The sequence below is a fragment of the Dendrobium catenatum genome, unplaced genomic scaffold (genome assembly GCF_001605985.2).
Source record: "Dendrobium catenatum unplaced genomic scaffold, ASM160598v2 fragScaff_scaffold_743, whole genome shotgun sequence".
Taxonomy (NCBI): Eukaryota; Viridiplantae; Streptophyta; class Magnoliopsida; order Asparagales; family Orchidaceae; genus Dendrobium; species Dendrobium catenatum.
The window spans coordinates 3,719,736-3,745,973 of NW_021319205.1; the positions used below are offsets into that span (position 1 = coordinate 3,719,736).

General features: G+C 37.4%; 1 long non-coding RNA gene across 1 annotated transcript; it reads right to left on the reverse strand.

Annotated features, from left to right (window-relative positions):
• Window positions 1-24,144, reverse strand: LOC114580028. Its single transcript, XR_003701339.1, has 2 exons — window positions 23,967-24,144; window positions 1-281 (listed from the first exon to the last, which is right to left on the reverse strand). It is a non-coding gene; the product is annotated as an uncharacterized LOC114580028 (long non-coding RNA).
• Between the last annotated feature and the right edge of the window lie 2,094 nt (window positions 24,145-26,238).

The following is a 26,238-nucleotide window of genomic DNA, read 5'->3' on the forward strand; positions in this document are numbered from 1 at the left end:
TGAATACAACTGATACCACTGTACCTGAGACTAAATTGATTATCTTGAAACAGACAATAGATCCTCTAATAAACTTCTAGTAAACAGAAAATGAATTTATCTATAAAAGAATTTTCATTGACCATCAAAAGATATATACAATATTTACACTATGGTACATTGCTACAAATTTAACTTAAATAACCAGCTATGACTGTACAAAAATCAGAAAATACTTATACAAACTCACACATATCAAATCCTGGATGCTCAATTACTCAACAGGTTCCTCTTTTTCTGACCTGAAACAAAATGCATATTAGGTGTGAGTCAACACAGCTCAACAGATCATACCCATCAATCTAAATTTTAAATATTTTACTTATTATACATTTAAGTAAATTTAAAACAATTTATCAAAAATAGATAACATAAATAAACAAGCACTCCATATATCAGAACAGAAAATAATAGATTTCCCTCAGACCCTTATATTCCCATAAGAAATAAGAACTTATAACTCTTTATGCTCGTATATCAAAAAAATAAACCCTTCTAACTCCCAATATTTAGCACATAATAGATATTAAAAAAATTCAGGAACATGGGACTACATATGTATTTAACGTCAGAACAAAACTTCCACCACACATTAAATCTCACTAGAATCACACATTTAAGAAGATAAGCATATATATACCATTGCACTGCAGTAAAATAAATGAAAATAAACAAAATTCATAATTTCACATAATGCTTTATTGGAAGTCAAAAGATTAAACTACTAAGCAGAATTTTATAGTGTTAGAATATTACTAGATTATCAATGAATATTTAAAACACTATTTTGAAGTGTTAATTGTACCGCAACCTTATTTTTGGAGGTCAGAATTAATTTTTAATTTGTAAAATACCACACATTTTTCAGTCTACTCGATAAAAATTTTCCAAAAAATACTAAATATATAGAATTGTGATATATATAACATACAAAAAGTTACACGATGAAGATTTTACGAGTACAAAGTTATTATCATTTTGGCTCTAAAAATTTAGAAATTAAAAATTAAATTAGGAAAATCTGAAAATTCTTATATTTTTTAATACCAAGATAGGTGAAATATAACATATCCCAATTCGAACAAAATTTTGAATTGGGCCAACAACAAAAATTAGATTGGAGATGCCCAATATCTAGTTTTCTCTCTAGAATTTCTCTCTCTAAAAAGGTTGAAGAGGGGTTATTTAATATTTTGATAAATGAAATGAAAATGGTTTTGGATATTTTTATAAAAAAAATTGACCTAGCACCACAACGCTCGATCCTTCAACGTCGTAGCGCACTCTACTAGAGAGCACAGCATTGTAGTGTTAGTTCAAATTTCAAAAATCGGCTAGAGAGCTCAATGTTAGTCTGTATGGAATCTAATTGTGACTATTAATCAAATTGTATTGTTGCCTCGGACCACAAATCAATTTCTCATGTTCACTGAGGGGTGTAGGGTGTTCTCCCCTGCTTGGGCTTGAAAAAAACATTAATACAATATCCTAGCACTGCATATGCAAGCACCTCAGCGCTATGTACCCGAGCTGCCCAACACTATTTGCTAGGAGAAATGACAAAGAGCAAAGCGCCACAACACTCTAGCTTCGGTGCCACAGCACTGCGGGCTTGAGCACCGCAGCATTTTTAGATGGACCGATGACAGAGTCTTGAGCGCCACAGTGCTCCAAATTGGTGTAGCAACGCTTCGAGGCAGACTGAATAGTTTTTTTTTTCTCATTTTCTGAAGGGTGGCATCCCTTGGTGTTATTTACTTGACTTTTTCTTGTGTTTTGTGAGAGAGAATGGTGTAAAGAGATAAGAAGCAAGGAGAGAGTGAGAGAGAAGAGATATATACTTATTTCTTCCAATTTTCATAGTGGACTTCTTAGTATGGTGTGATTCCATGGTTCTTTCCCAATTTTAGGTTTTTCATGTTAAATCCCGGTGTCTTTTATGTTACATTTCTATTTTTCTTGTTTGTTTCGTTGTAGTGTTTTACTTCCACCTCAACACTCAATGTCGCAACGCTCTTGAGAAAAACTTTCAGATTTTCATATACATGCAGACAGCTGGGACATACTTTTCGAATAAATTCAAATATATACATGCACACAGAACACTCACAGACACCTGAAAAAGACATGAATGTAGAAATTTTACATCATTGATCTTACTAGATTGAGTTGAAATAGGTGCACCTGTGCATGGACTCAGTAGTGGTACAAGGGGTCAAGACCCTACGGAGTGAGGTGATTAAAATCTTCAGGTTTTCTTTTATTTCTGCATTTTATTTTATTATTTTCAATTCAGTAGCCTCGTGAGATAGATTGATGTTGTAAGTGATCTGCGGACTATTATAAATTAGATTTTGATAAATAAAGATGGTAATATATTTTGATGTATAGAATTGCTTCTTTTGGCTTTTCTTTTAATTCAAGGAAAATTAGAGACTCTGGTAGATTGATTAAGAAAAGAAATAAACAAATCTTTCAATTTAGGTCATAAGGCATTATAATGGCTCATGAGCCGAGCTCGATGAGCTAATGAGCCAAACTTGAGCAAGCCCTAATATAATTCTTTAGCTCGTGAATCGGCTCGTTTAAAAAATATTAATAGAAAATACACTTAAAATAAATTGATACTTAGGATTTTAAATACAAAATTGTTAAAAATATTTAAAAATTGTCACATTTTCTTATATTAAGTGATTATTAATTTTCGATTAATTTCTCATTTTTTAATCACACTATTATAATAATTACTTGAATCATAATCATTTTTTCCTTTCATAATAAATGATCCGGCTCAAACTCGTAGAATAAAGCTCAAGCTATAGCTCTAACTTGATTACTTAATCAAGTTCAAATTCAAGCTCAAGCCAGGGTGGCTCGAGCATGATTCAACTCATTTAAAACCTTAATCCACATCAAATCCTAGAATTAATCTCATCAGGGTGATCATTGTTGACCTAGTTTTTGCTCAAACTCCTGGTCAAAAGAGTTGACTTGGTTAAATTGACCAACGCAGGCCCTGAGACCACTTCTACTGAGTTCAGTGGGTCAAGCCCAGTCTGTGGAGCCCAAACCCAAGCCCTGGTCAACCTGGGTCGACCCAAATTGACCCAAATGCTTTATTTTGATTTCAAATAAGTTTCAGAGCTTCCCGAGTCCAGATCCAACCTCTTTTGGACTCAGTGGGCCAAACTCAACCCACTGGGCCCTGATCCATGTCTTGGGTCAACCTGGTTGACCAGGTCAACCTAGGTTGACCCATTTAGCATAAGGGAGCTCAATTTAAATTCAAATCAATTCAAATCCTTCTTTGGCTCGAGCCCCCATCCTCCTTGACCTCATTGACTATGTTGACTAAGTCAAACCTTGACTTGGTCAAACCAAGTCATAATTAGGTCAATTTGACATATTTAAATCAAATTAAACATATTTAATGGATTGAATTCATTCCCTTTACTCCTGAATTCAAATCCCGACCTCACCCCTTGGTTTTCCCTCCTAATCATCATAGGAATGATCCTAGCCGTCCATGATAGGTCTAGGGGCTTTAAATAGGAAAAATTAGGGTGTTTTATAGGACCTTTTCTTTGCTCTCACCCTAGACTTCCTTGACAACTAAGATTTCGTTTGAGATCTCCTAGAGATTCCTATTACCTTTCCCGACCTAGGGCCGCCGCCAAGACCCCACCGGTCACGATCCTCTGGTGAACCCGAGCCTTGAAACCTTCCAAGCCTTGTTCCGACCAATCCAAGGCAAATCAAGACCCGAGTTCAACTAGGAAAAGATTCGTGGACAATCTACAAGCTCAACAAACCCAAGATCCACTGAATCCATCCATTGGATTAAGGTAAAACCCTAACCCTAGTCTATGACACCTAGATCTAAATAACTTTCTATTAAGCGCGTTTCATACCGCGAAAAATATCCCCCACGAATGCTCTTCATACAAATGATCTATGGTTAAAATTTCATCCAATTCGGTTGAGTCGATTGAGAGAAAGAGGCATTTTTTGTTTCAAGGGTTTCGGTTAAACTATATTTGAACTGCCCCTTTCTCTGAGCCATTGATCGCAGGATCAACGGCTTTGATCCCGCTGCTCCGCGGACTTGAAAAATAGCGGATCCGATCACGCTGTTCTTCCCCTCGTCCGACGGGATCTTAGCCGCTCGTTTCAAAACAACGAAAATCCAATGGCCAGCATCGAAAGAAAGGTTTCTTTTAGCTTTTGGGATGGGTAAAACACATTGGGACTTTGACCAATTGGAGTTTTCTGCCTTTTCTGCACTTGAAGAAGTTTTACATGGTAGATTCGAAGATGTTAGAGGCATTATTGTGGAAGGTGTCAATAAAAATGTTCGTAATATTCTTCATAATCTGCACAGTATACCGAAGGATATTGATAGGAGCATGGGTTCTGAAGATTCTTCTTTTTTTAGTAAGGCCAATAATGTGATTTTTCATTGGGTTAGTCGTAATTGTAATAAGTTAGCGAACTATTGTGCTAACTTAGCTTTTTCTTGTGATTTTCTTTGGGATTTGTATTGTGAGAGTGAACTTCCTTCTTCCTTTTGTAGTTTATTAAAGGAAGAATGTGATAGTTTTTATCACTCTTAGTAGCTTGTATCTAGGTGTCTTTTTCCTTTCTATGCAATATTAGCATTCTTCAAAAAAAAAAAGCATCGAGAGCCGACGTCGATTAGTAGAGTTGTCTGTGGCCCGTGATTGCGGCATCATTGTTGCAAACATTAGCTAGTGGCGTAATGATTGCGTCGCCTCCAATGATTGCTGCGGTTTTGGGCAGACCAATTCGAGCGCACCACCTATCTCCCTCCGCTAATTTGACTGTTTAATTAATTTTAATTAGGCTCCAGTATTTTTGTTTCCTTCCTTTGGTGGCCAGTAGATCTCTCACTTTCCTATTTTATAAATTGATTTATTTTTAATTACATTATTTTCAAAAAAATTTATATTTATGGGTATTTAAAATATTTTAAAATTATATATATTATAAACTCCTAACTTTGAGAGATCTACTTCTGAAATTTTAAACATATATTGTGTATATAAATAGTAGTCATGGGGGGAAGCATTAGTGGGTGGTTAAGTCCCAATCATTCACTAATCGCATCGATAAGCACGCTTACTCTTTCTTTTATTGTCTTATACATATATAGGATGCACGAGCACTTAGCCTAAACCCTCCTAGATCCTAGGAATTTGTGTGTTTATTTATTTATATGCTCCCTTATTATTTTCCTAAAAGTTAGTCTTAAACGCTTGATTTAAACCTATATAACGTAGCGACATCCTAAGGACAATAATTAAGGACCCATCTAGCGAACTTAAAAAAATTATAGGAGCTAGGATAGATCCCCGATTGACATGAAACTCTCAACATTTAAACTTAGTGACATTCTAAACCTCTCAGAATTTTCAACGATTTTTTTAGGAATCTTTAGACCCCTTAATTAAAAAAAACTCTAATTTAACTTGTAATTAGGCCCCGATAACTTCAGAAAATTATAATAAATTTATTTCAACATAGAAAATTACACATAATACCTTAAACTCTTCAGAAATCAGCCCTTAATCTTAGATAATTAAGGCCTCTTAATTGGACTATAATCTGACCCTTAATTCAACTTTAATTAAAAATTACTTTTTTGCCCATATTAAATGATTAAAAATTATTAAAAATTCTAATTTTTTCCCAAACACTTGGAAACATCTTCTTAGGTCATTTCTGACCTTTAGGGATGATTCCAATTAGTTTGGAGCAGATTTAAATTAAAACCATAAAATCACCCCTAATTAACCAATTTTAATAATTTCCTAATTGCCTAAAATTTCTAAAATTCATAATTTGGCCTAGAAAACTCCAAATCTAGCAAACTCAAAGCCTAACCACTCCTTATAAGCCTTAATATTTAACTAAAATACTAGAACCCCTAAACCTAGCCTATTTCCCATAGTGACCTTTTTAGACCCCTCAGCCTAGCACCTAAGAGGACCCGAGATTTTCCAAAATTGACTAATGTAACTTAAACTTCAAATATCACTACCCTAAGCATTAAAATATATCAATAAACTAAAGTTAACTAAATGGATCTCAATTTATTAATATTTAAACCTTAATCAAATTTCCTTTTCTAGCATTCAACAAACTCTAACCTTAGGCAACTTAAACTAAATACCCTACATAAGACCTACCCAAAGCCACCCAAGCCTACTACACATACATAGATTTGTTAGGGCACCACTTCTAGCTTTTGGATTAGGGCTGCTGTTTTCTTTTCCTGCTTTTATGATGTGATACTCTTACTTATGGCACGAATATTGGTTGACTTGGTTTGTTCTAATATATTGTGATTGATGTGATGTTCATTTCATTATTATGCTTTCTATGCTTTGCTTATGATTGATTTGTGCGTTAGAATGCCCATAGGCTAGGGTCTATGCAGGTGGTCACGCTCATGCAATGCTAAATATAAGGAGGCAGTCATAATTAAGCTTTAAATACTAATTCTATTTTCTGGAGATGCTCCAGAGACCGCTCAGCCCCCTTTAAAATTAAAAGAACATGGTCAAGTGTGTTTACGTTTTCTGTATTATTATTAACTGCTTATGATGTGAAATATAAACTGCTTGGGATGATTTTCATTAGGATAAACATACAAGAGTTTGAGTCTAGATTCTTTCTTTTTCAAATGTAATATAATTTGTAATTCATTGAGTTGTGAAAGTCTCTAAAAGTCTGACATTTCAAATATAAGGTACCCAAAGAGAATAAGAAAGACCCCCTCTTGGAAAATTTTTTAATCATTTGGGTACCCTTCTGGAGGACGAACAAGACGAAGCCCAAAGGAGATGATCCGAAGGGAGATGATCCGGAGAAGGACTATCCACTCGAAGACAGAGACATGAAGACAAAATGTTCGGGTTTTAGACTTGCGTCATTTGTAGGATTAGAATACAGGTTGTTGTCGGTGGAGCCTGGCCACCATTACTTTTCTACAGACCATGGGTTGTACTTATACGGCACTTGCATGGACTTTTACTTTATTGTATTTTCTGTAGATTTATATTGATGTATTTATTTTCTGTGCGCAGTAGAAATTACATGCTTTTTTCTAGGTTTCTTTTCTTGCATGTGTGGCCTGATTTTCGCTAGGCTCTCTAGAATAAAAAAATTTCTACTTGTAACAAAATTCTGAAATTTTAAGAATTAAATAACATAGAAACCTAACAAGCTAGGGAACTGCCAGAGTCGTCTGGGGTCGCATGCATACTTATGCATTCTGCTCTCTCCTTCTAATAAGACACCTCCCCGCCTGCGGGTATAGTCCAGATAATCTGACCTATGAGGATGAAGTGTCGGATCTAAGAAGGCTCAGTCTTTTCTAAAAAATTATTTTTATATAAGCCTGTTTTTAAAATATCATGCATACATGATTTGGACCTTTCAAACTAGCATACATTGCATCAGAAATCAACTAAAATTAAAATAAAATTCCATTATCTCTAGGAACATTCACCTTACATAAGTTCATGGCTAATTAGAAAACTCTTTACATATCGGCTCTACTTCTAAAACTCAACCTACCTACCTATCTTTCATAAAGACTGGAAAACATGGTTTTTAAACGCTTAGGTGGTTAGATGGCATCCCTCTTCAGGCAAGGTATAAGCCCAGGTGCATTAGTTAGGACACGGGTGTTAGTGTTGGGTAAAACACTAAGCCCACCTTAGATCTAGGATTCTAGGCTACTACATTGGGTATTTCGTAGTGTGTCTAAACAATGGGTAAGTTCCTTTTCTTCAGGGACTATAAATCATACTTATCTGCGTCACATAGATGACGCCACTTCTATTCTTTCTCTTTGCGTGCTCTGAGTGTTTGAGTTTCTTTCTCTCATCGACTGCCTTAGTCCCTTCGGATGCTGGTATGAATCATGCATGTTGACTAAGCCAATTGAACCATTTCTTTCTTTTTGAGTAGGATTTCTTAGACTCCCTTTGTGTATCAATCCCTTTCGGGAAGAATAATATAGGATCCTTAATCGAGAGTTTCTCGGACCCTAGGCTCGAGATGTAATTAACCAAGGGGGCTTGCGCTTGTGGGAAACAAAATTACACATAAAATAAACCCCACTAGAGCTGATGTATCGGGTGGGGGAAACCTGTTGTTTTGATTAGGTCATATATATTACTACCCATCGGGTGCATTGGCGAGAGTCGCTATCCTCAATGGTTAGTCATATGTACAATCTAATCTGCCCTTCCATCGTCCCGTTTGTGAGGAGTGCGGAGGCCTGCGATCATCACTATCCCTCGGAGTGGTGCGGTCGTGTACCCTCTGCACTCTACAGCCGAACGGTGTCTCCTTTCGGAGGCCCACAATCATATACTCACTCTTTATCACAAGCTCCAATTATTCAAGCATGTCACAAAACATCAAGCTTGGTCCTCGTATAACAATATTTCCCTTTCTATTGATTTTCTCAAAGAGAATCAATATAAGATGCATATATTACTTGTTGACATCCACTAGAGAGAGAACTCAACTCCCAAATTAAGCTAGTGAACTATGACCTTGCTTACTTATTGAGCTTCCACTCTTGAGTTATTCAAAGAACTCAAGATAGGTGGCTTTCTAATTGCAAAGATGATCTCAATTTTCTTTTTCTAGAATTGAAATAAGGAATAACATCAATTTCGTTAAGGAGCTCTTCACTTATGAGGGTACTTTTTTTCTAACCATCATAAGTTCTTTTATTGCTATTAACAACTTTAAAAATCATTTTAATTATTCTTCCAATCATGAGCAACACTACCTTCACCTTTCTATGCCATCACTACTCACTTGCAGGCTGATATTACCTCCCATATCACAAATGAAGAGATTAACAAGGTGATTTCACTACATGAAAATCGCGTATTTACGATAGATTTCCCGGCAGATCTCCGACAAAAAAGATTGCGACCATAATTCGAGCGTCGAAAAAAATTTTCATCATAAAAAATCCGCTGGAAATGTTTTTTCGACGAAATTATTTTGTCGAAAAATTTTTCTAGCGGCTGTCTGGCCAAAAATCTTTGTCGAAATAACTAAAAACCAATTTTAAAAAAATAAATTACCACCCCAGCCCACTCCCCCCCCAATCAATATTTAATTAATTAGTAATTTAATAACTTATTCTAATTATTTAATAAAGAATAAATTAAAATAAAATTTTAAATTTATTATAATTAAGATAAGTTATTAAATTAATAATTAATTAAAATAAAGTATGAAATTAATAATTAATAAAAATAAAGTATGAAATTAATAATTAATAAAAATAAATTATTAAGTAGTAATTAATTAAAATGAGCTATAAAATCATTAATTATTTAAATTGCAAAAATATATTTTTCAGAAATTATTAAAATACGTCGAAAAAATCCGCCGAAAACAAATCCGTCAGAAATCCACCGAAAAATACGTCGGAAAAGCTACAAAAATATGTCGAAAATATTTCATTGTAATCCATCAGATATACGCCGGAAAATCCGCTGGAAAGCCGTCGAAAAATCCGTCGGTAATAAGCAATTTTCCTGTAGTGTTTGTTTTGTACCTAAGAACTTCAATCTTGGTCTCGAAGGCTATAATGCTTTGTTTTTTTTCTCTTCGTCAAACAATGTGAGGTAACACATTTATAACTCTACTTGTTTTTGCTTAAAGATTTTTTGGTATTTTGATAGACCGGTCCAGCCAGTCCATATCGGACCGGCTTACATGCCGATCAAACCACAAATTCAAAAAGAATTGTTTTGGAAGGATTTTTTATGAAGTTTAGGAGGGAAATTGAATTTAGGGACTATTTAGAGATTTCCTTTTGAATTGTATGCATTAAATAGTTTGTTTTCCTAGGATTAGAGGATCTTGAATTTGGCTGAAATTTGAGATCTTTTAGGTTTTAGGGCTCTAGCGGCGTCTAGAGATTTGGGAGAGATAGATCCTCCTCTCGAATAGAGGATCATTGTATAATGTATATTGGTATTTTCTGCTTCTACTTCACCAAATAATACAAATCACCTATTGTTATCTTAGTTTTGTGGAGAATTCTCGCTGTTTTTCAAAGATTGCTATGAAATTCTTGAGATATTAAAGTGTTTCCTACAAATTGGTATCAAAGCAGACTTTAAAATTGTTTTGGATATTTTTCTGTGAAAACCAGCTGCTATTTTTTAGTAGAAAGAGGGGCTATTTGTTGTTTTCAAGGATCAAATTCTAGTTTTTTGAGTCTACAACGATTCGAGTACTGATAGCGGTCAAGAAAGTGGATGCGTTAGAGGAATGCCTCGAACTGGAGATTGAACAAATGAAATCTAAAATTTCAGATCTATAAACTGAAGTTTCAGATTTAAAGAAAGACCTTTCATCCATCCACGAGATGATGGATGAAAATTTTTCTAGCCTTGAGGAGATGTTGAAGAGAGTGCTCGGAGGCCAATCCAAAATATCGTCGTTGGAGGAGAAGGAAGGCGCCGATAGCCAGGGAGATGGGAAAAACACTAAACCAATTAGGCAAAGGGGAGATCAAGAGGTGGTGACTTGAAAGGGAGAAAAGAGAATACCTCTCCTAGAGCCTAGTCCTAGGGAGGAGTCGGGCAGAAGGTATGAGGAGGTAGGGCAATAACGAAGATGTGCTGATTTGGAGAGAAGAGGGGCGAGATTGGAAAGGGAAATGGGTAATTATGACCAAAGGATGGCTGAATTTGAAAGTTGAGGGGTTTGTTATGTTCCAATGGGTGCTCAATTTGAGAGGAGAATGTGGGAATTTGATGAAAGGTTAGGGTATGAACATAGAAGGGATGATTATGACACTTGAGGGGAACCACCCCCTTGTGGAAGGAGAAATTATGAAGAGAACAGAGAGAACGGAGGCGATCTGAGGGTAAGGAAACTGAAGATGCCTATCTTTGCGGGAGAGGATGCACATGGGTGGATCTACAGGGTGGAAAGGTACTTTACTGTCAATAGGTTGACAGAGGAGGAGAAGTTAACGACAGCCAGGATGTGCTTGGAAGGGAAAGTTTTAGCATGGTACCAATGGAAGGATATGAGGCGACCGATAAGAACCTGGAGGGAGTTTAAGGGCTGCATGTTGGAATGTTTCCAAACCAGCAGGGGAGGAGACTTCTACAAGTAGTTCTTCGTCTTGACACAAGATGGTTCAATGATGGAGTACCGGGAGAGATTCGAGTACATTGCTAGTCGATTGGATCGTCTTCCTGAGACAGTTCTAGAGGAAAATTTTATGAAGGGACTGATACTAGAGATCCGGGCAGCTGCTAGAGTAATGAAGCCTCATGATTTGGGAGAGGCTATGGAGCTAGCTTAATTGGAGGAGGATAAGAGGCACTTAGAGAGAGAGACGGGAGGAAGCAACTCATGAGGTCCAAACAGAAGGACAACCATCTTTCTAGCACCCAAGGAGCCGACAATGGGTACTTTTCGGGAGACTTCGAAGGAGAAGACTGTCGCAGTAAGACCGGAGGACAACTTCAAGAAGCTCACGGAAACATAATTACAGGAGAAAAGGGCGAAGGAGCTTTGTTTCAAATGTGACGAGAGGTATACTGTAAAACCCTTAGAATTTCATTTTTTTAGTGCAGTTAGTATGTACGAACTGACCTTAGTACGGGACGAACTGAAGAAAATTGTGAAAATATGTATGGGTAGTACGTACGAACTGAGTAAAATGCAGGTTCATCCGTACGAACCTGAGTTTGTCCGGGATGAATTTTTGCCCGAGAGCATCGTCCAGGGACGAAATCTATCATCGTCTGTACGATATGTGTCCAGAGAGTTTCGTCCCGGGACGAATGGGGAACATCGTCTGGACGAACGTAAATATCTTTTCTCTATTAAAGGACCGTTTGAGATATTTTGAAGAGAGAGAAAGTTGGATAGAGAAAGAGAAGAAAAAAGCTTGGTTTAAGAGGCCGCGGTGCGCTTTTTGTCCGACGCCACTGTTAAAAGATTTATTTGTCTCGAAGTAAGTAATCTGAATCCTATTTCTGATTTCGAAGATTTTGTGTTTTGGTATTTTTCTGCTCAGTTTTCTGTTTCTGTTACCGAAATTCTTGCATATCTTTGTATTGACGAAACTTTTACCGCGTAACTTTTGGTATGTTATAGAAATGATGATTTTACACGATTTAAGTATTTACTGAAAAGTTTTCTCTGAGTATTTTGAATTCTGTGTGATTTTTATCGAATAAAAAAATTATCTGGTTGTTGAAAAATATTGCTTCAATACGAGTAAAGTTTTGAAACGTTGTTTTATTCGATTTTTTGTAATTTGGTAGTTTTCTGAAACTGTGTATTTTGACTATGTTTGGGATTTCTGTCGACTGTACGATATTTTAAGGATTTTTCTCAATTGAGTTAAATTGTGTTTGTTGATTGCAATGTATAAATGAGATGTATATGATTGTGGATACATAATTGAAATACGGTTATATTACTAAAAGACTGGTTGAACCGTTGGTTGGAGATTGACCTGTACAGGATGGTGGGCCGACGAGCTTTCTTTTAAAAAGGGTTTGGTGTTATCCTCTACTGATCACGTGATTACTGAAGGGAGTTATAAGGAGATTATTGTGCCGACAGACAAGGGTGACGACTCTATTTACTGAGCCAATGGATTACTAACACTGATACTAACCTTGAAAAACGCCTTAATAGCCAGTGATTGTACTTATTAAGTAAGACTATTGTATTGAATTGCATGTTTAAAGTATTGTTCTTATGATTTCATTATGGATTTACTGATTTATTGATATCGACTGATTTATTGATATTGAATTGATTTATTGATATTGATAGATTTACTGATATTGAGTGAATTTATCAATACTACTGATTCATCGATAATACTGATTCACCGATACTACTGACTCATTGTACTGATCTTATAGCACGTGATACACTGAATACTGACTGATACATGTGATAACATGTGATACACCGAACAAGTGATATAAATTAACTGGATTTCATGTGATTTACCGAGCACATGATATAGAATATGATTTTACTGCATTGATTGATTTCAATTGATATTTATTAATGATTTCTTTATTGATTTGATTTCAAATATTTTTCACGATGATTTATTGATTTGATTGTTTTATATGATTTCATACCAATTGATATTATTCACCGGAGATGATTTCTTTATTCAATGACTTGATTGATTATATTGATACGATATTAATTTAACTGATATTAACTGATATTATCGATACAACGATTTTATCTATTGATTTGACCGATGTTTTAAGATATGATTGATTCTTTTAAGATTTGACATATGTACTGATTTATTGAGCTTTATAGATTTTTCTACTGTTTACCGATTCTTCTACTGATGATTTTGGATTCTACCGATCATGCATTGGCTACTACTTCTGTACTGATTTTTGTATCTGCATCGATTCAATGATCATGTGCAAGTGACTGATATTGATTTGACTGATTGACATGCATATTGCTTCCGTACCATGCTTTGATTTCAGTTGTAAGCTTTGATGACCTGCTGGGCTATTTATGCTCATTGTATGTGATTAATGATTTCAGGTGCAGAGCCTCCCGCCTGAAGCTTCATACAGCCACTAGTATAATTTTCGTAGTTTTTAGTTTATATATTGTTTTGTAGCCCGAGCGGCTATTGTATATATTCTTTTGGACGTTACTTTTGGGATTGTAATTATAAAATGTCGCAATGTGAATTATAGTTTTATGATATATTTGTTTTCTTTAATGCAATTATCATTTCTGGATGTCTGTATTGATCTGAGAGAGAAGAAAGAATAAGAAGAAAAGTATGTCGATAAATCCTTTCACTATAGATGCCTGGGATATCACATATACACCAGGCACAGGTGTAAGGACCGAACTCTTCAGGTTCTTACTATTTGTGATGAAGAAGGAATGGAGGAATGTGTCGTCTTTCCATCTTGCGGACAAGGTGGATCTTTGGGAGGGTAATATTGTTAGACCGGTCCACTAAACCGGTCTAGCCGGTCCATATCGGACCGGCTTACGAACTACAAAGATGAAGTTCTCCTCCTCTTGCATGCCGATCGAACCACAAATTCAAGAAGAGCAATTTTGGAAGGATTTTTTATGAAATTTATGAGGGAAATTGAATGTAGGGACTGTTTAGAGATTTCCTTTTGAATTGTATGCATTAAATAGTTTGTTGTCCTGGGGTTAAGGGGTCTTGAATTTGGCTGAAATTTGAAATCTCTTAGGTTTTTGGGCTTTAGCGGCGTCTAGAGATTTGGGAGAGATAGATCCTCCTCATGAATAGATGATCAATTGTATCTTGGTATTTTTCGTTTCTATTTCATCAAATAATACAAATTACTTAATGTTTTCATGGTTTTGTGCGCATTTTTGTGGAGAATTCTCACTGTTTTCCAAATATTGTTAGGAAATTCTTGAGATCTTCAAGTGTTTCCGATCATATTTTCAAGCATAAAACTGTCATGGATGCCCATTAGCAAGATGAAGTAGCATAAAGAATGAATACAACTTATGCAACACAAAAATTATGTTTATATTGATTTAAGATTTATTTCTTTTTTTTTTTAAGATTGTTCTGAGTAAGATGTAGATGCAGTGAGATGTCTCAAACGTCTAAACTAGATTATTTTAGATTTGCTTTTATTATTTAATTTAAATTAGGTTTTCTAATTTTTTTTAATTGAAATTAGAACTAATTCTCCTTCAGAAAAATATTAACAATGAATTTTGAATTATTTAGGTTCATATAAAATCAGATGTGATTTCAAAATACTTAATCTTATATGTGTAATATTATTTGGTAAAGAAAAAGATATGTCATGGCTTGCATTTTAATCAATTGCTTTATGAACTAAATTTAGAAAAATCTTCCTCTATTCTCTCTCATCTATTTTTCTCTTTCAATTGGTGGACTCGAGATTCGTACTCTCCTCAATACCTTAGTGTGACATAAATGACACTTTCAGAAAGAGAAAAATCTATATTCTAATACTGGTATGAGCAAGGATTTTAAGATACAGGTTGTTAATACTATATGTTATTTAGTGAATAGGTAGTTATCACAGAAAAGACTCCGAAATAATTGTGGTCAGTTCATCTTGCATAGTATTCTAGCCTTAAGATCTTTAGTTGTTCTTGTGCTTATGATAAGCAGAGTAAATTGGATTCAAAAGCTGAGAAATGCGTGTTCCTTGGATTAATATATGGGTGAAGGGTAGCAAGCTTTGTATAAATCCCAAGTCACATAATTTAGTGATCAACAGAGATAATAAGTTTAATAAATCATTTATATTTCAACAGAAGTTGAAGCAAGTGATAGTTTGAAAGGAGACCACAAGGTATATAGGCATGTTAGGTTTAATATGACGTAACAACAGTTTAATGATAGCTCAACAGCTCACCATATCAGCCTCCAGAGTCTGTATTTTAAGAGGATGTGATACCACAGAACTAAAGCATAAAATTGCTTCTTACTACCGTAAAAGGCAAATGATGAGGACATCGCTCAGAGATTCCGACATGTGTACCGGCGAAGAAATCATAGATCGACTGATGGGGACATCAGATAGTGGAAGGTTTATCAGAGACGTGGCTGCCGCTCTACAGCCACGATCGAGTCTTTGTATTTTTGAGTACCTTTTGTTATTTCATTATTTATGTATTTTCTATTTGCTTAGTGTTATTTTAGTCTTTCCGTTTGTACCCCTTTAGTGGTAAGTGTCATGTATGAGCCCAAAGGGCAATTTGGTCTTTTATTTCTTTGAGTTCATTGTACTTGACTATATATAGCCCTTTGCTTATTATTTCATGGTTAATGAATGATTATGAAAGAAAATTCCTGCACTTGTTTTCTTGGAGAGCCTGAGAGAGAGAGAGACTTAGAGAGTTCGGTGGAGCCTAGGAGAGGCCACCCGTCGTACCCAACAATCACCACCGGTGACTCTTGGATCCCATCCCCTTACCTTCATCGCCGGCCAACCTTCTCCTCACCCGAGCCCCTCCTCCCTCTTAGAAACCCACGGTCCAACCCCCTTCCCAAATCCCTCACCCGACCCAATTTCCTCCCCTCCCAAACCCACGGCTAGAGCCCTCACTGAAGCATTGCCGCCGGCCACACACCCATATCCCATAGCCGCCGGTCATCCAACCTCCATCTTCTCCGCATGCTATTCGTTTCTTCCTAAATTAGATTTCATAAATTTGGTAACTATTATTTGAATTAATTCAAATCAATTTGAATTTCAAATAGTTACTTAATTTATATGTTTTATTTTAGGAAACCTTTTGAATTAATTCTTATTTAAATTTTAAATCAAGAGAGGATCAACTATTTCTTTCCAATCTTGATTTATTAATTAAGCATTAATGGCCCCATTAATTTCCCCTAGCTCATGCATGCCGCCGGCCCCACCCTCAAATAAATCCTAGGGATTTATTTCCTAATCCCATACCCACACTTAGAACGTATTCAATACCCCCTCATCTAAATCTGGCCGAAACCCTCATTGCTGTAATCACCTCTTAAATCTTTCCAAAAACACCTCCTTTTACTTTCGGAATTAAACTCCATCATAACTCCCTGCTGGCTGAATTATCCCAAGCTCCTTACATTGGTTTTCTCCACCAAACCCTGCCCACAATTCCTCCCGCATGAGCCTTCTACTTACTAGTGCTACCGCCAAGGATTTCCCACCCCTACTCTCACGTCTCAAGCAACAAGAAGCCTAATAGTTGCTGTTTGCAAAGACCAAACTGCTGTCCAACAGTTTCCGCTGGACTAATTTCACTGCAGCATCATCGGAGAAGTCTCTCCTTGCCATCCAACCTCTTCCAAAGTCAAGACGACATCACTTCGCATGGATGGCCGATCCGGAGGTTGACTACTGCATCACCTACGACGAGCGTGGATTCATGGATATTCTTCAATCCACTTACTTCGACGTAAATCCAAGGGTTGATCTCACCGTCGAGGATTACTTGGAGCGTACGTTGATCTATTTGGTAGAGGCCATTGACAAGCACTTCGAAGGCATCGAGTGGAGGATCTCCACTACTCCTTGACGAAAGGTTTTCTTCTTCCCCTTTTAATATATTTTCCTAAGTCTAACCAATCTTGTGCTTGATCACAGTCACAACGGACGACTCTTCATTGCTCATGCTAAAGCTTAGTAAACATAGGGTGTGAGTGCACCTTCATGCTATTTAACTCTCATTGTTATATTAGGAATTTTCTTTGAAGCTACTACTTGTTATTGTGTTGTTTTCTTTTCGTATTTGTGAAAGTTACAAATCTCTTGCTTCGTAATTTGGCCTAAGAGGGTGTGACCCCTATTTGTTTTGACTCATCGATTTAAAGTGCTTTAGTTTTGTTCTACGTTTATTCTAATCACAAGTGCAAAATCCAAAGGACTTTTAAGCATCTCATATTTAGTCATGCATCATCGACGGCTATGATTTAGAGTCTTTACTTTTGATGCGTTTTATTTATTTTATCTTCAGTTTTTCCGAGTTTACCACTGTGGGGAGTGTTTTCTTATTGTAGCCTTAAGGGCATTTGTGTACTTTGCTTTTATTTATGTTGGAGGCCTAAGGATGATGATTGTTTTGAATAAAATTTGATTTTTGTCTTCTTCTTCCTCTTGTGTGTGTGTGCTTGAGAGAAGAGAGAGAGAGCCCGGAGTGAGGACAAGTGCAATACCCACCAGTCATCGAAAGAGTCCATGGCTCGTGGTTTCTATCTCCCCTCCCATCTTCCCCCTCTACACCCGCCGGCCATTACCCATCTACCGACCGAGCTTCACCCTTGCATCTACCCGATCCAAATCCTACCTTCAAGAAACACCTAGCTTCCTCTCCCAAACGGTGGCTCGAACATCCCCTCCCTCACACCCGACGCCACCACTTGCCCGATCCAAATCCTACCTTCCATCCACCTCTCACAAACCCTAACTCTTCTTTAGCCCACATACTCCCCTCACTTCCCCCCCTCGGCCGCCCCCCCCCCCCCCCCCCCACTCTTCCTTTGGTCCTCTTCTTTAGCCCACATACTCCGGAGCCTATCATGCCATTGGAAGGCAAGAGAAGAAAACAACTCCTCCTCCTCCTCTCATCATTGGTGCATGGCCGATCCTGAGGTCGATCACGGCTTCACTTACAACGCCCTAGGAGACATCGACATTCTCCGCTCCCCCTTCTACGAGCCTGACTGGGAGGATGACGAATCGGTGGAAGATTACGTTAACCGTATTCTCTAATGCTTAGCGGAGACGATTGATCTTCAAAAACCCAAGACGCCTTGACTACAATGTAACGGTGTAGTATCTAAGGAAATAGAGATTTTTTTATATAGATTACAAAATCAAATAAGATAGGTGGTAGCAGTAGCTAGATCGCGATACTCCGCTTCAATAGAAAAGTGAGCAATAGTGGATTGTTTTTTACACACCAAGATATAAGAGTGCGGCCAAGAAACACACAATAGCCAATTGTTGATTTTCAATCCGTGGAATCACCTGTCCAATTGAATTTGAATAGGCAGTAATTGTAAGCTTGCCTTTTTGAATAAGAAGTCTATCATTTAGAGTTTCTTTTAGATACCGTAGAATGTGTTTGAAAAGCTAAAATGACACTCTAAAGGCGCATGCATATGTTGGTAAACCTTATTTGCAGCAAATGAAATATCTGATCATGTAATGGTAAGATACCACTTGCAAGTTGTCGAAAGAAGCCATGATCCAAGAAAGAAAGTTGTTAAGTAGCAGCTGTAGAAAATTTGGAGAGTAAGGGATTGGGAGTGGACTTATAGTCACACATTCCAGCTTTTGTTTAGGAGTGTGATAATGTAGGTTCTCTGATTAACATTACACCCGATAAGAGAAGACATCACATGAATTCAAAAAAATCAAAAAATTGTTCCAATATTTCACATATGACAGCAAACATGTAAGTTGTGCAGCAGACTCGTGACAAAGGACTAATTGTTTCCAGTGATTAAAATGTCAATCACATAGATAAGTAAATAAATTTGAGTTTTGTAACTATTGCAGAGCATGAACAAAGGATCAGCAGTACTGCAATGAAAACCTTTCTCTGTGAGTAATGAAAGTGGTTTGCATGCCAATGGCGTGGAGTTTGTTTAAGTCCATATAACGTTTTTTTAGTAAACACTCATAATTAGGATGGTGAGGGTTTCAAGAACCCTATGGTCGAGTCATGAAAACTGTTTTATTGAGCATGCCTTTTGGCCTCACTAATGCCACAGCTGCATTTCAGTCACTTATGAATAAGGTATTCAAACCTCATCTTCGGCAGTTTGTCTTGGTGTTTTTTGATGATATCCTAGTTTACAGCAGGATAGAAGAGGAGCACTTGAACATTTGAGGAGGGTGTTAGAGTTGTTACAGGAGCATTAGTTGAGGGTCAACCTGAAGAAGTGCTGCTTTGCCCAGACGAGTGTGGAGTATTTGGGCCATATTGTGTCCAAGGAGGGGGTGGCAGCCGATCAGTCAAAGATTGGGGCTATGTTGAGATGACCATTATCAAAGAACCTGAAAGAGCTAAGAGGGTTCTTAAGACTGATGGGGTCTACAGGAGATTCGTAAAAGGGTACAGCACTATAGCATGGCCACTGACAGAATAGCTGAAGAAGAATGACTTTATATGGGGCAAATAGGCCACAACAGCCTTTGAGAGGCTGAAGAGAGCTATGACTATGGTGCCCGTCTTAACCTTACCAGACTTCACTCAGGTCTTCGTAGTAGAGATAGATGCTTCAGAGTATGAATTGGGAGCAGTACTCATGCAGAGTCGCCGACAGATTGCCTATTTCAGCCAGATGTTAACAGCTAGAGCCAAGCTAAAATCAATAAATAAGCAGGAATTGATGGCCATCATCTTGGCCATCCAAAAGTGGCGTCCGTACCTATTAGGTAGACACTTCATTGTCAAGACAAACCAATGAAACTTGAAATACTTATTGGAGCAACGGATGGTAATAGAAGAACATCAGAGGTGGCTGCCCAAATTATTGGGATATGATTTTGAAATCCAATGTAGGCCATGAGTGGAGAAAAAAACAACATATGCCTTGTCCAGGTGAATGGGAGAGCTGCAAGCAATGGCAATATTGATTCCATTGATGTTATAGATTGGGAGGCCATTAAGGAGGAGAGTGTCAGGGATGAGAAGTTGGGGAAGATCAAGGCCAATTTACTTGGGAAATGGAGTAGCCACCCGGGGTATTCATTGGAGGGGGATTGACTGTTGTATCAGGGGAGGTTTGTGATACCCCATACCTCAAGTCCACATTCCATCCTTACTCCATGAGTTCCATGGGAGCGTTATGGGGGGTCATTCAGAAGTGCAAAAGACATAAAGAAGGCTAGCTTCAGAGCTGTACTGGAAGGGAATGTATAAAGATGTGGAAGAGATGGTGGCCAGATGTGAGATCTGCTAGAGAAACAAGTACTTAGCTATGTCTTCAGAAGGACCACTATAGTTATTGGCTTTACCAGGGCGAGTATGGGAAGAGATATCCATGGACTTCATAGATGGGTTGCTCTGTTCAAAAGGATTCATAATGATTTTGGTGGTAGTGGATAGATTGAGCAAGTATGCTCATTTCATTCCTTTATGACATCCATACACCGCAGTGACAGTCGCATCAGCTTTCATCAAAAAAGTTGGTCAGATTGCATGGGTTAGCATAGGCAATAATATCATATAGAGATAAGGTCTTCCTCAGCCATTTGTAGAGAGAGTTGTTTAAATTATAGGGGGCAATTCTGAAAAGGAGCACTGCCTACCACCCACAGACGGATGGCTAAATAAAAGTAGTCAACACAAGCTTGGAGACCTACCTCCGATATTTTGTGTCAAAGACACCCAAGTTATGGGCCAAGTGGTTATCGTGGGTGGAGTATTGGTACAACACCTAGCATTCGGCTTCACAGATGACACTCTTCAATGTGTTGTACGGAAGGGACCCACCTCACTTAGTGCACTTTGGACTAGGGGTGTAAACGAGTCGAGTCAAGCTCGAGTCAGGATGTTTTGGAGCTCGAGTCGTGAGTCAAACACCGAGCTCAAACTCGAGCTCGAGTCGAGTTCAAAAGTCGAGCTCAAACTCGACTCGGTTTACATAAACGAGCTCGTCGAGCCACTCATTGAGCCGCTCAATTTTGATTTCCCGCCCACTTAGTTTTGTAATTTCTTAACCAGTTTCTAGGCAAGCGAGCCAGCCAACACCTTGGGGCACTCATCCGCACAGCTCTTAGCTATCTGTTGTTGGCTTTTTCCTATAGATAAAAGAAAGATCTCTTGTGTTTTTTGACAGCAAGAGTCTTGGGAATATATTAAAATATTTAATGCATTTGTTTTGGGGAACTGCTCTATGCAGCTTTTAAAAAAAAAATCCTTAATACGGCCATTTTTTTAAGATTTGAATGTAATAAAAAATAATAATTACTTAATTTTAAAAATTTTAAAATTTATTTGAGTCGACGCGCGAGCGCACGAGCCGAGCCTCATCAAGCTCGAGCTCGTTTATGAAACGAGCTATAGTTCGAACTCGAGCTCGACTTGTGAGGTCGATAAGCTCAGCTCGCGAGCCCATAAACGAGCTCTACACCCTGTTTTTCATGTATCCTAGTTAAGAAGGGCAATTGGAGATTATACAACCAGCTCAGAGTTACTGGCGAAACTCGCGGAGGACGTAGAGGTGATTTTGAAACCCTTAGAGCTGATGGAGGTTCGCTAGAGGGAAAATGGAGCTAGAGAAGTGTTGATCAAGTGAAAAGGCCTTCCGGACTACAATGCCACGTGGGAACCTTATGAGAGGATGAAACATCAATTTCCCAATGTTCACCTTGAGGACAAGGTGGTTCTTTGGAAAAGGGGTATTGTTACGATTCTTCCTGAACCGAACAAACTGGCTCAACCTGGGCCAATTCAGGTTTATAAGAGGTGGGCTAAGCCTCCTCCTTGGAAACCGCCCAAGCATGTGGGTCCCCCTAGGGCGGTAAATAGAGAGAGGGAAGGGGGAGGCTAATGCATAAGGAAACTATTTTGAATTTGGTTTATTTAGGAAGCTTTTTCTTGGCTTTTATTAGGAAGATATGTATTAAAAGAGGATGAGAGGCTAAGATTAGGGCATGCATGATTATTGTTTTCTCTTAGTGTTCTCTTTGTGGCTTTAGGCTTTAGATTCATTGTCTAGAGATTGAGAGAGAATGATCCTCTTCTCGAATTGAGGATCAATTGTATATTTGCTTGTTTTTGCTTTTGATTTGATTCCTATAATACAATATACTGTTTTTTGGATTGTTTTCATTGGAGATTTTGAAGTTTTCTCGCTAATTTCATCAATTATTGTTAGGTTTGCTTGCGAACTCAAGTATTTGCTATCAAAGACAAAGCACCTTTTGCAGTAAAAAATTATGCATACAGACCACAACCAAGGGGAGAAATAGTGAACAATCACGACCATGTCCATATGTAGAGGAGAGAGCAAGGTGAAAATCAGGGTTTACTGAGTTATTAGAAATCATCAATTCTTTTGTTGGTTCAGACGTTCAGTAGCAAGATTAACTTCCTTAATGCATAAAAGGCAGTGGAGATCATCTAAATTGATTGGAGTGAGTTTAGTTCGAATGGCAATTTTAAAGGCTAGATAATTTGGCGTAAGACCATTCAAGATGTATATAATAATATCTTCGATATCAATGGAGCATCCAACAATGGCAAAGATTTCCACTCTTTTCTTAGCTGCAGAAACTGGATTTTTCATGGTAAGGTTATGAAGCTCAATTTTAAATTGAATTACTCTACATCAATTGGTAGATTGCAATCGTTTCTCAAGAGTAGTTCAATGGAAGCGCAGGAGTCTAGATCTAGCCCATATGGAAGAATTGAAGGGAAAACAGTGGAGAAGAGGGCCGCAGCAAAATTTTAACAAATTAATGACCACAAGATATGTTAAAATGTGAGGATATTTAGCTAGGGTCAATGAGAAGATGTTTGGGTGGACAAGTGGTGTGCCAACCAAATACCCATCAAAGCCATTGACGGTAAATAACTTGTGGATTTATGACCTCCAAGTGGGATTAATTTTCGGTAAGAACTTGAATGTGAACAATGATTTTGATATTGGACATAAGAAATTTGAGCGGGGGAGCTATAGGAATGTCGCAAAGTTTGATAACAACATAATCCAATGCAAAAAAAAAGAAAGCTCACCAAAAATTACTGAGAGTTGGAGGGCTGATGCTCTGATAGCATGATGAAACACAGCAAAACTAAAACTGAACAGCAGCTAGAGGAAAGGATCTTCAGAATTTCAGTAAGGATAGTGTTTCATTATATGTATGTTCTTAGTACAGCAGTTCACCTATATACATATAAAGTAGCAGCATGTGTAAAAACAAATATGTCCAGAGCTTACTAGATGATCAACAGTGAGGAGAAGACATGTCGTTAGCAGTGAACAGTGTGGATTAATGTGCAGAATTAGTGAATGCTGTGATCAGAAGCTGCTGCAGGATTATCATCAGAGATTGTGGTAACTTGAAGAGAAGTTATGTTAATATCACCATCATTTACCCTTTCCAAGTTAGGAATTCAATAAATACAAATGTTTGATATTCTGAAAATGCTATTCCAAATGTAAAAATAAGGAAGAAATAACTCTCAAAAATACTGAAAGGAAGCCAAAGATCAAGCCCAAAACGCCCAATCCAAATATCTGATCCAAGACAAGAAAACTAGCTGATCATAAGAAGATAGTAAAGGTATTCTTCAACAAAATTCAAGTATAACCCTCGACATTGAAAAATTAGGAAGAACAGTACCATGCTATATGCTGATCCGCTGCCTCAAGCCCAAGCACCATGATCCTGCTGGATCTCCACAGCTGAGAATCGGTGTTCGGATCAAGAAGAAAAGACGAAATTCCAGAATCAGCTAAAGCCGCAGCGCCATTGCGCACCTCTGTGACCACGGGGTGTGAGCGAATAGCTTTTGAGTTCAGCGTTTATAAGAAACAATTATTAGAATTTTTATTGGGTCAGGTATGTAGAGAAACATCAGGTACTCAATAAAAAAATGTCACATGCATTTTACATATACTTTAAACAAAAATCACTCAGCTTTAAACAAAAAGTAAGTGCATGTGGCATTTTTTTATTGGGTACCTGATGTATCTCTACATCCATCAGGTTCCAATTATTACTTCCTTTGACCGGACGTAGAGCTAGGTTCGGCCGCCAATAACTTGTCGTCACGTGCTCTTGTTCTTTATCGCGCGGCCCGACGACTTGATCAAGACGGAAACCCGGGAATGTTATGTTCGCGTATTGCGAGGTATTACTCTGTATTTGCTCGGTATTGTTAGGTATTACTTGACAATAACGAGAAATACCGCTCTGTGAAGATAAATACCGAGTAATACTGAGAAATACCGAGTTGTACCGAGTTTTTTCTTACCGAAAAAACTCGGTATTTGCTAGATATACTGAGTTTTTCTAGAAATACCGAGTTGTACCGAACTCAGTATTTCTCGGTATTACTCGGTAATTGCTCGGTATTGCTCGATATTGGTTATTGCCGAGCAAAATCGACCAATACCTAGCAATACCGAGCAATACCTAGCAAAATCAAGAAATACCGAGCTATCCTGGGTCCGTTCCGGGTCGGGTTGTCAGGCCGCACGGTAAATAGTGAGAACGCGTTGCACGATTCTATTGGCGGCCGAACGTAGAGCTACGTCCTATGACCGGACCAAATAAAAGTTCGTTTATAAGACGGCTTAAATTGGCTTGAGGATTGAACCCATTTTATTTTAAAGAAACTCAAATTTAAATTTAATCGACTCAAATTTATTTATTTATTTATTGTTAAAAAATATTTAATGTGTGTAAATATATTTATATACATAGCCTATTTATAATTTGAGTCAACACAATCTGATGCAAATCTAACGCTAAATCAACTCCAATATTGATCTATGAGAAAATTGTGGCATGTGGTTGGACTCATTTGGCTTGATACGGGCTCAATTTAAGCCCAAATTTCGTTCCAATTTTTATGAAAATTTTAGCTCTAGAAATTGGATAAAATCTAAATATATAATCGAACTCATTATTATAGGATTCGTATGTCATGAAAAATTAGTATGATTGTACACAAATCTTGATGCATGTTTCAGTTAGAAACTTCTGGAATTAAATTCATATACATCTAAACTCCAAGTTTAACAAGCCTACAAATCAACAACGTGAAGTATAATTAAAAATTTGATGACATTAATTGAATGACCAAAAAATATCTAAATTTTTCATGCTTACAGTCAAAATGAGTGTCTTGACAAGATGAATCCAACGAGTCTAAATTTGTCTGATTTTGACTACGTTAAGGCACTTAAGTGCTTAAAGAATGGTTTATGATCTATAGAATCAATATATGATATATTAAGGAGCGCTCTAGATTTTTAAAATATTTACTAGGCATGCACTCTAACAAATCTATAAATAAGCCTCTATTCTCGACATGAATGAGGGCTAAAACTCTTGGCGTAAGATCAAGACAACTTCGAGGCTTAAAAAAGTTTAAGCACCACTTCTAGTTCACAGTCGTCAACCATCGCCCAACTGTCAGGTCAGACTACCACCCCTTGCTAGAAAATCATCTAACTGCCATCGCTAGACTACCATCCTATAACAATTGTCACTTGACTAAGATCCTCTAACCACCATCGTCTGATTATGACCCTTTAATCACTATTGCTCAACTTCAGCTCTCCTATCACTATTGCCAACTATGATCCTCTGAGCATTATCACATAACTATGATTATTTGTTATCACATAACTATGATTATTTGATCGTTATAGCTCAACTTCAATCCTCTAACATGATCTTCTAACTTTAGTCATATGAACAATATCATTCAACTATAGTCCTCCGAGCAACTCGCCGGACTACAATCATTTGACTGCAACCCTCCAATTGCTGTTACTCTACTATGATAAATAGATCATCATCATCCAACTACAATCTCCTGACTACCTTTTCCTTACTATGAGCCTTCGACAAATATTACACGACTAAGATCATCTAACCAACA